This window comes from Haliotis rufescens, unplaced genomic scaffold (genome assembly GCF_023055435.1).
Source record: "Haliotis rufescens isolate VD_foot unplaced genomic scaffold, xgHalRufe1.0.p SCAF_3, whole genome shotgun sequence".
NCBI lineage: Eukaryota > Metazoa > Mollusca > Gastropoda > Lepetellida > Haliotidae > Haliotis > Haliotis rufescens.
In genome coordinates this window covers 301,882-310,435 of record NW_025964001.1, presented here as the reverse complement: position 1 = coordinate 310,435, position 8,554 = coordinate 301,882, and the positions used below count along the sequence as shown (strand labels likewise).

General features: G+C 40.7%; 2 non-coding genes across 2 annotated transcripts; both read right to left on the bottom strand.

The window, feature by feature from the left end:
• Positions 1 to 5,308: 5,308 nt before the first annotated feature.
• Trnah-gug lies at positions 5,309 to 5,380 on the bottom strand. The gene has a single exon. It is a non-coding gene; the product is annotated as a tRNA-His (tRNA).
• Positions 5,381 to 6,941: 1,561 nt separating this feature from the next.
• Trnah-gug lies at positions 6,942 to 7,013 on the bottom strand. Its single transcript has one exon. It is a non-coding gene; the product is annotated as a tRNA-His (tRNA).
• Positions 7,014 to 8,554: the final 1,541 nt, after the last annotated feature.

The following is an 8,554-nucleotide window of genomic DNA, read 5'->3' as shown; positions in this document are numbered from 1 at the left end:
TCAATCGGTAAAACTACTTTTCGGATTAACGACCCAATTTACTCAGTTTCTGGAGATGTAAACTACAGCTAAAGAACGCTTCCTCTCCCTTACGGGAGATCGTTGGAATACAGTTGTATATGCTGGATTGGATAAGTATCTATTACTTCAGTTTAAAGTACTAATTTACAGGATTAGCCTTCTGTTTTATCCTTCAAATTGAGTTGAAAGATGAGATGGCAAAAACAAATATTTTGCCTTTTCGCCCAATATCAGATGACCGATACTGGTTATTCTCTGGTGCTGACGTTTGATATTAATTCAATGGAAACAAAGAATTAAATTCAGTAAGATTATTACAATCTTAATATTATTGGCGTTACAGAGAATGGTGGACCATGACAATGACCACAAACAGGACACAAAAGAAAAAGAAACTTGTTCCACTGAGTTGCTGCAAATGTAACGAGTGATTAGGTACACAACAACGACACCAACAACGACACCAACAACGACGACATTGAATATTGTTTCTCTGAGCGCAGGCCTGTGCCCCCATCCAATTTAAGAGAATTATCAATGAAAATCATACATCATACACCAAATGCTTGATACTAGTAATCAGCATAATTTCTTCGTGTCCATAAGTTATATCAATACATCAATTAAAAATACAGTGATGAAATAATTTTGAATTTATGAAATGAGTATGTCATTGAATTATTCATGTTATTAATTCTCCATACAAGATGACCCGTTCCATCGGCGACGTGAGCTACAAGATTATACACAGGACTATCGTATAATGTAAGAAAATGCGATAATTCTGTTCATACAAGATGAAATACTGTTCAGTAGCTAAGAAAGTTAAATCATTATCCTAAATACTTCCCAGATTCTTATTTACTGCGGCACAAAGTCACAAGTACTGCTCTTATCTTTGTCTGCCGAGACGCCACCGCGATATTTGCTTCACAGCTCGCTATTCTATAAATCAAATAACGCATAAAGATTTTCTTTCAGTTGATTTCGGGCAGGGCGATATTGAACCGCATCGCATGAAGTAGGTGTAGGCAATAAATGATTTATCAACCCAGATTCTACCGATGTTGTTTTATCTTCTAGCTAGAAACATCCTTAATAATTTAAAATAGATATAGTCATTCGAATTCGTATCAGTAACACATGTGACGCACGGATTGCCCAGTCGTCTAAGGCGCCGCAATTCTGTGTACAGAGTTGCGTCCCTTGGGCAGCCCAAAATTATGATCGCGGGTTCGAAGTGTCGCACCGAGTATGTTTCTACGTTTGTCAACACAGTGGTAAACATATGAGACCTGCATCATTTCGGACTCACCTGACATGGCTTACATGCCGTGATATAATTGTGAATATTGTACTAAACCGGGGGGGGGGGGGGGGGGGGGGGGAGAAGGAGGAGGAGGAGAGACTGCGGGGGATACCACTCGTATAGACAAGGGTCCAATAAGAACACACGACCGGTCATACAGGCTTGTTACGGTCAATATGTAATAAGTACAAGTGTTAAAGTATCGTCGTTTGCTCTGTCAGAATGGTGAATGGACCGAACGACTCGTCATTGCTGGTAGACACATTAGGGCCATAATGGCTTTCTCTGGGTATATATCGCTGCATTGTTGGGGTTCGTGATCAACTTTATGTGACCTCTCAAACCATTCCAACTAAATTGTGCGGTCTAGCCAAGACCTGATCACGCATTGATTCGGCCGAAGGCTGTTTGCTCACCATTCTTATATACACCTCTAAGGTAGCAGTTGGCAAGCACGGTCGCTGTGCATGACGGGATATTCGATTATCTGTCAGATTTGAGGCGTGCATCCGCCTCCCACCTACATCACGTGACCCTGATGTGTCAACATGGCCGCCGTTTGCAGACAGACACATCGCCATGTCAAGGCAAGGGCTATTCAATAAACAAAAGAATGACAGTGGTGAGATTGATTTAATGCTCTTTTCAACAACTCACACCTTTACAATCGCATATTTACACTGTTTTATGCAGCTGGGAACTTTGAAGAGGACAATGTTTATTTGTGCGCGTGCGTCCGTGTGCGTGTGTGTGTGTGTGTGTGTGTGTGTGTGCGCGCGCTTACCAGGTGCTGGTTAAATATGTGATTCGATATGGTGCACATTTATAAAAAAATATCATGAATCATATAAAAGGTCGTTCATTAAAGAAATTCAGTTCGATTACAGAATACCTTTGTAACTGAGACATGTTAGAGTTCCAATTAAAGCTGAAAGAATATAGATATATTTATTTAATATTCATTAAACACACATGCACATAACTTATTTATTAGCCTAGTGTACACAGTCAAAAAGTAAATGGACGAGGCTACAAATCTCCGATTTATGGTTGATTCGCCCATGCCAACCTTAGAACTAGAAAAGATAGCGTTAATAAAATGTTACGCACATATTACTGCACTACATTTCCAGATATACATGAAGAAATAGAACTGACGGTCAACGTGATCTGTTGGTCCTAATTGTAACGTTGAACACTGACCACGTTGTGCGAGCTGGGCGTCGTCCCCGGTGGTGCTCCACGACGTGTAGATCTTAGGGTAGGGTAGGCTTAGTATTAGGGTAGAGGAACTTACTCAACAGCTCCTCTTCTCTCAATCATGGGTAGGAATGCGCCAACGCGAACCTCTCTAACTTGATATGTCGTTTAAGACGATGTAACTTAATGGTTCCATTAAGAACTCACTGTGGAATATATGTATTTTATTAAACCAAAACGAGATTATAAATTCTTATTAAACAAAATTAATCTAGTAAGCTCTATTCCACAACTTATAACCATAACACTACCCTTACCGTAACCCAAACGCTAACCTAGCACTAACGTACCTCGCACTAACACTAACTTACACTAGTAAGCTCTATTCCACAACTTATAACCATAACACTACCCTTACCGTAACCCAAACGCTAACCTGGCACTAACACTAACTTACACTAGTAAGCTCTATTCCACAACTTATAACCATAACACTACCCTTACCGTAACCCAAACGATAACCTGGCACTAACACTAACTTGAGTATTAACACTATAAAATCCCCATTAGAAAATAGAAAAAAATGTAGTATGTAGGTAGAGGATAAGTCGAATGGACCCGAGCGTACAGAGTGGACACGAGCGTAGTGTGCAGGTAGCGGCTATGTCGAAAGGACCCGTGTGTAATATGTAGGCAGCGGATATGTCGAAAGGACCCGAGTGTAATATGTGGGCAGCGGATATGTCGAATGGACCCGAGTGTAATATGTGGGCAGCGGATATGTCGAATGGACCCGAGTGTAATATGTGGGCAGCGGATATATCGAATGGACCCGAGTGTATTATGTGGGCAGCGGATATGTTGAATGGACCCGAGTGTATTATGTGGGCAGTGGATATGTCGAATGGAACCGAGTGCATTATGTGGGCAGCGGATATGTCGAATGGACCCCATTGTATTATGTGGGCAGCGGATATGTCGAATGGACCCCAGTGTATTATGTGGGCAGCGGATATGTCGAATGGACCCCAGTGTATTATGTGGGCAGCGGATATGTCGAATGGACCCCAGTGTATTATGTGTGCAGCGGATATGTCGAATGGACCCCAGTGTATTATGTGGGCAGCGGATATGTTGAATGGACCCGAGTGTATTATGTGGGCAGCGGATATGTCGAATGGAACCGAGTGCATTATGTGGGCAGCGGATATGTCGAATGGACCCCATTGTATTATGTGGGCAGCGGATATGTCGAATGGACCCCAGTGTATTATGTGGGCAGCGGATATGTCGAATGGACCCCAGTGTATTATGTGGGCAGCGGATATGTCGAATGGACCCCATTGTATTATGTGGGCAGCGGATATGTCGAATGGACCCCAGTGTATTATGTAGGCAGCGGATATATCGAATGGACCCAAGTGCAGTAATTAGGCAGTGGATATGTCGAATGGACCCGCTGTATTACGTGTGCAGTGGATATGTCAAATGGACCCGCGTGTAATATGTGTGCAGCGGGTATGTCGAATGGACCCGAGTGTAATATGTAGGCAGCGGGTATGTCGAATGGACCCGCGTGTAATTTGTAGGCAGTGGATATATCGAATGGACCCGAGTGCAGTATGTAGGTAGCAGATATGTCGAATGGACCCGAGTGTATTATGTAGGTAGCAGATATGTCGAATGGACCCGAGTGTATTATGTAGGTAGCAGATATGTCGAATGGACCCGAGTGTATTATGTAGGTAGCAGATATGTCGAATGGACCCGAGTCGTTGAATAAGCCGAAGGGACCGGAGTGATGTGAGTTCTACACAACCGCCTTAAATAAGATACAACCTACTTGTCGTTTAAAAAAGACAGCCGAAGTTCGTTCAATCAAAGTCATAGAGCAGTAACTTAAAGACGTTCGAGAGATTTTTGTAATATTTGAAACCCAGCTTCTTCGCCTCTGTCATATCTAAAAATGTTAAATGAAGGAAGGGATATGCTGTAACACGTAATAAAGTTATGCAAATACATTCTTTATGTATGTCTTAAACTTTATGTTAGTGTTATTGGCAAAAACTGAGACTTTGGATTTTGCATTACATGTTTACCTTACAAGAAAATGTTTATAAAAAAATGAAAAATGAAAACAATTGTCAGTACAAAATTTAAAAAAATATGTTTTTTTTACAAAATAAAAAAAGAAGGAGCGAGCTGCCGTGACCCGGATTCGAACCCGCGTGTAATTTGTAGGCAGTGGATACGTCGAATGGACCCGAGTGCAGTATGTAGGTAGCAGATATGTCGAATGGACCCGAGTGTATTATGTAGGTAGCAGATATGTCGAATGGACCCGAGTCGTTGAATAAGCCGAAGGGACCGGAGTGATGTGAGTTCTACACAACCGCCTTAAATAAGATACAACCTACTTGTCGTTTAAAAAAGACAGCCGAAGTTCGTTCAATCAAAGTCATAGAGCAGTAACTTAAAGACGTTCGAGAGATTTTTGTAATATTTGAAACCCAGCTTCTTCGCCTCTGTCATATCTAAAAATGTTAAATGAAGGAAGGGATATGCTGCAACACGTAATATAGTTATGCAAATACATTCTTTATGTATGTCTTAAACTTAATGTTAGTGTTATTGTCAATACTGAGACTTTGGATTTTGCATTACATGTTTACCTTACAAGAAAATGTTTATAAAAAAAATGAAAAATGAAAACAATTGTCAGTACAAAATTAAAAAATATATGGATTTTTTTACAAAATAAAAAAAGAAGGAGCGGGCTGCCGTGACCCGGATTCGAACCGGGGTTCTTGCGGCCACAACGCAAAGTCCTAACCACTAGACGATCACGGCTACGACCCGCTCATGCCTGCCTGTGGAGATAAGTCGAATGCACGCGAGTGTATTGATTATGTCGGCAGCGGATAAGTCGAATTGACGGGAGTGTATTATGTCGGCAGCGGATAAGTCGAATTGACGGGAGCGGTGGGAATTCTACACAGCCGCCTTAAAAAAGATACAACCGACTTGTCGTTTTAAAAAGACTGCCGAAGTTCGCTCAATCAACGACAATCATCTCTTCAGTAAATTACACCACGGACCTATATAACAAGTCCGTGATTACACTTCGCCATTGACCTAGTCTCATAAAGATAGACGTTTTGATTTTTTTAATTATAGAGGGGAATAAAAAAAGATATTAGTGTTTCAATTTATCAAGAATGTCATAATGTCGTTACACCATGCCCACCAACGCCAGCATTTTATATAAAACACATCCCATTAACGACGCAAACAAACTACGGTGACATCGAGTGTGTTCAAACTTCCTGCTAGGATATAAAAGCCAGCGACAAGTGTGCCATATTCGGTTCCTTATCGACAGCGGAATCCGTGCGCCATATCATGATATGACAAGCTGTATAAACATGTAATATATCACAGTTACATATTTGATATACACGACTGTAGGTTTAGCATGCTATAATTGTTATTGTTTCAAGGTTGTCATCAACATTATAAGCTGACGTCGCTACCTCCGCTGTGGATGTGCCACCATATTGCCGACTTCCGTGCAGCCATCACATGTCTACCGCGCGGCAGCTGCGATAATAGCTTTTTGCCAATATAAATGTTTCTTTTGATTTGGCGAGACAAATAGGCATTCCTATTTCACCATGGCAATACGGCTACACCTGACACGTGACAAAAAGTGTTTGTGTGTAGACCGAGATCCCGTCTATAGCAGAAACACGACGTTCTTCCGGTGATCAATGCTGCCAGAGCATGACACCCTGATATCATAGCATGGTGCTCTCTTCCGCAAACAATGCATCGAACTTATATAAGTTTTGTTATTAACGGAAAAAAAGATTATTCTCTCACATGAAATTATTTATTTAATATAAAATGGCCCGGGCCCCTCTATAAAATGAGAAACGAAAGTAGGATATGTACATTAACAACATGTGTCTATACAGTGCCCTGCATCTATGAAACATTATTGATGTCGCAATCTTCTAGAATGTTAATCACCCAGGTCATGGAAGAGAAGATGGAACAACTATTAGTAAAGCATGTGACTCCAAACACGTGGATGACAACCCTGCAATATATGGCTAAGTAGTTTCCAAGCTTACTTTGTCAAAACTTTAGTCCCATATATTCAAGTAGCGCGTATAGTTTGTAAGACTATACTATCTGAGGATCGCAGGTCATACAGTACTAACTTATAGACGCCAGAGAGATGTTGTTTAAAATTGAAACGCCTTTGTTACATCTAAAAATAGTTAAATAAAGGAAGGCGTATTGTTAGTACTGGGACGGCGTTGGATCTTGCATGGGTTAAATTGTCAGAACAAAATTAAAAAGAAAATATTTTTAAAAAAAAAAAGAAGAAAAAAAAGGAGCGAGCTGCCGTGACCCGGATTCGAACCGGGGTTCTTGCGGCCACAACGCAAAGTCCTAACCACTAGACGATCACGGCTACGACCCGCTCATGCCAGCCTGTGGAGATTTCAAGGTGTTAACACTAGACACAATCACACACGCTCAGTCAGTGAGAGTGTGGAGGGGTGATGTGTTATATGTTTATACTGTTTATCATTGTGCAGACAGTACCTTTAGGATAATAACTTTTATACATCGATAATTTATTCGGCTCCTTGTATTCTCTGTTTCTGTTGAAAGGTGTTGTTGTTTAGTAGTATGATTACACTGGCGGTGCTTCCAATCTCGAGCCAAGCCTTGGCGCGTGACGAGGAAAACAAAGATTCTCCTAGTTTAGAGATCTTCTGATCGACATTTTTTCTTGGTTGAGGGTCACTATATATCTTTATATCACAAGAAGAGCTATCGGTCACTCGCGGGTCATACAGATTTTTATTTGTGGAATTCCTTGATGTATCGGAGCCAGGTTCGTGCACCGCGTGATTGATAAATCTATTTTTTTAAATGTTGTATATTTTCCGGAGATATAAGGACTGTTTTTTATGACAGTATTTCATTTAATAGAGAACGATAAAAAGGGAAAAAGAAACAGTATTTCGCTTATTTCAAAGCACGATGAGCATATATACCCGTATTTCCTCTAATAAGAGCATCGATCGGCGTTTATTTTTAAGTTTTCAATCCCGGAGCTAGGGTAATTATAATGGCGGCCCGGCGGAAATCTGGTCATTATGTAGACCAGGGGCTTAAATTTTCAACTGCGGTGTTGCATATTAAAGCTACAGTCACTATATGATTGACATACAATAGAATTGATTCCACGGGGGAGAAGTAATTCAGCTCTAACCTACACCGGCCGCATATACGAGACCCCACTGCTTCGTCCTATAGGTTACACACAACCAAATGTTTTCCCATAGACTTCTATAGTAACGTTATGATTTTTTTTAAAATAACTAAGCATTCAACAGCTATTACCTGTACGTGTGTGCACAGTTTGGCCTTAGAGCAGCAATAAAAAAAATAAAAATGACTAGCTTAGCCAGCTCCTTTTCCGAGTACCGGAAGCTAAACACACCACCCCCAGTTTCGCACCAAATGTCACCTACTTGAAAATAGCTGTGGTCACATTCAGCATAAGTCATCATGTTGAAAAAGACAGTACTAAATATAGAAAAACATGGTCAGTTTTAATAACTGGATGGATGTACATTTGAAAGACATAAAAATCTTACAGAATATCCTCCAATCACAGCCTGCAGATATCTCTCGATCTGCACTGAAGGCTCCCTACGAAAACCGCACTCTCCAAACTGGTACTGATTTGGTGTAGTAGAACCTATAGCTGGCACCTATTGGTTGCCGGAGCCTGTCTGAGGAAATACGGTATACTTCTATTACTCTTTACTTACAGCGCATGTTAATGCCATAACTGTCGAATATATATATGTATAGTGTTACGTGTCGGTTCCCAAACTGAAACATTTAGTTAAACCAGAAATCTGTATGAAAATGAATTGAGTGTGAAACCTACAAACAGCCAACAAATGGCAACAATCAACAATTGTATTACACAAT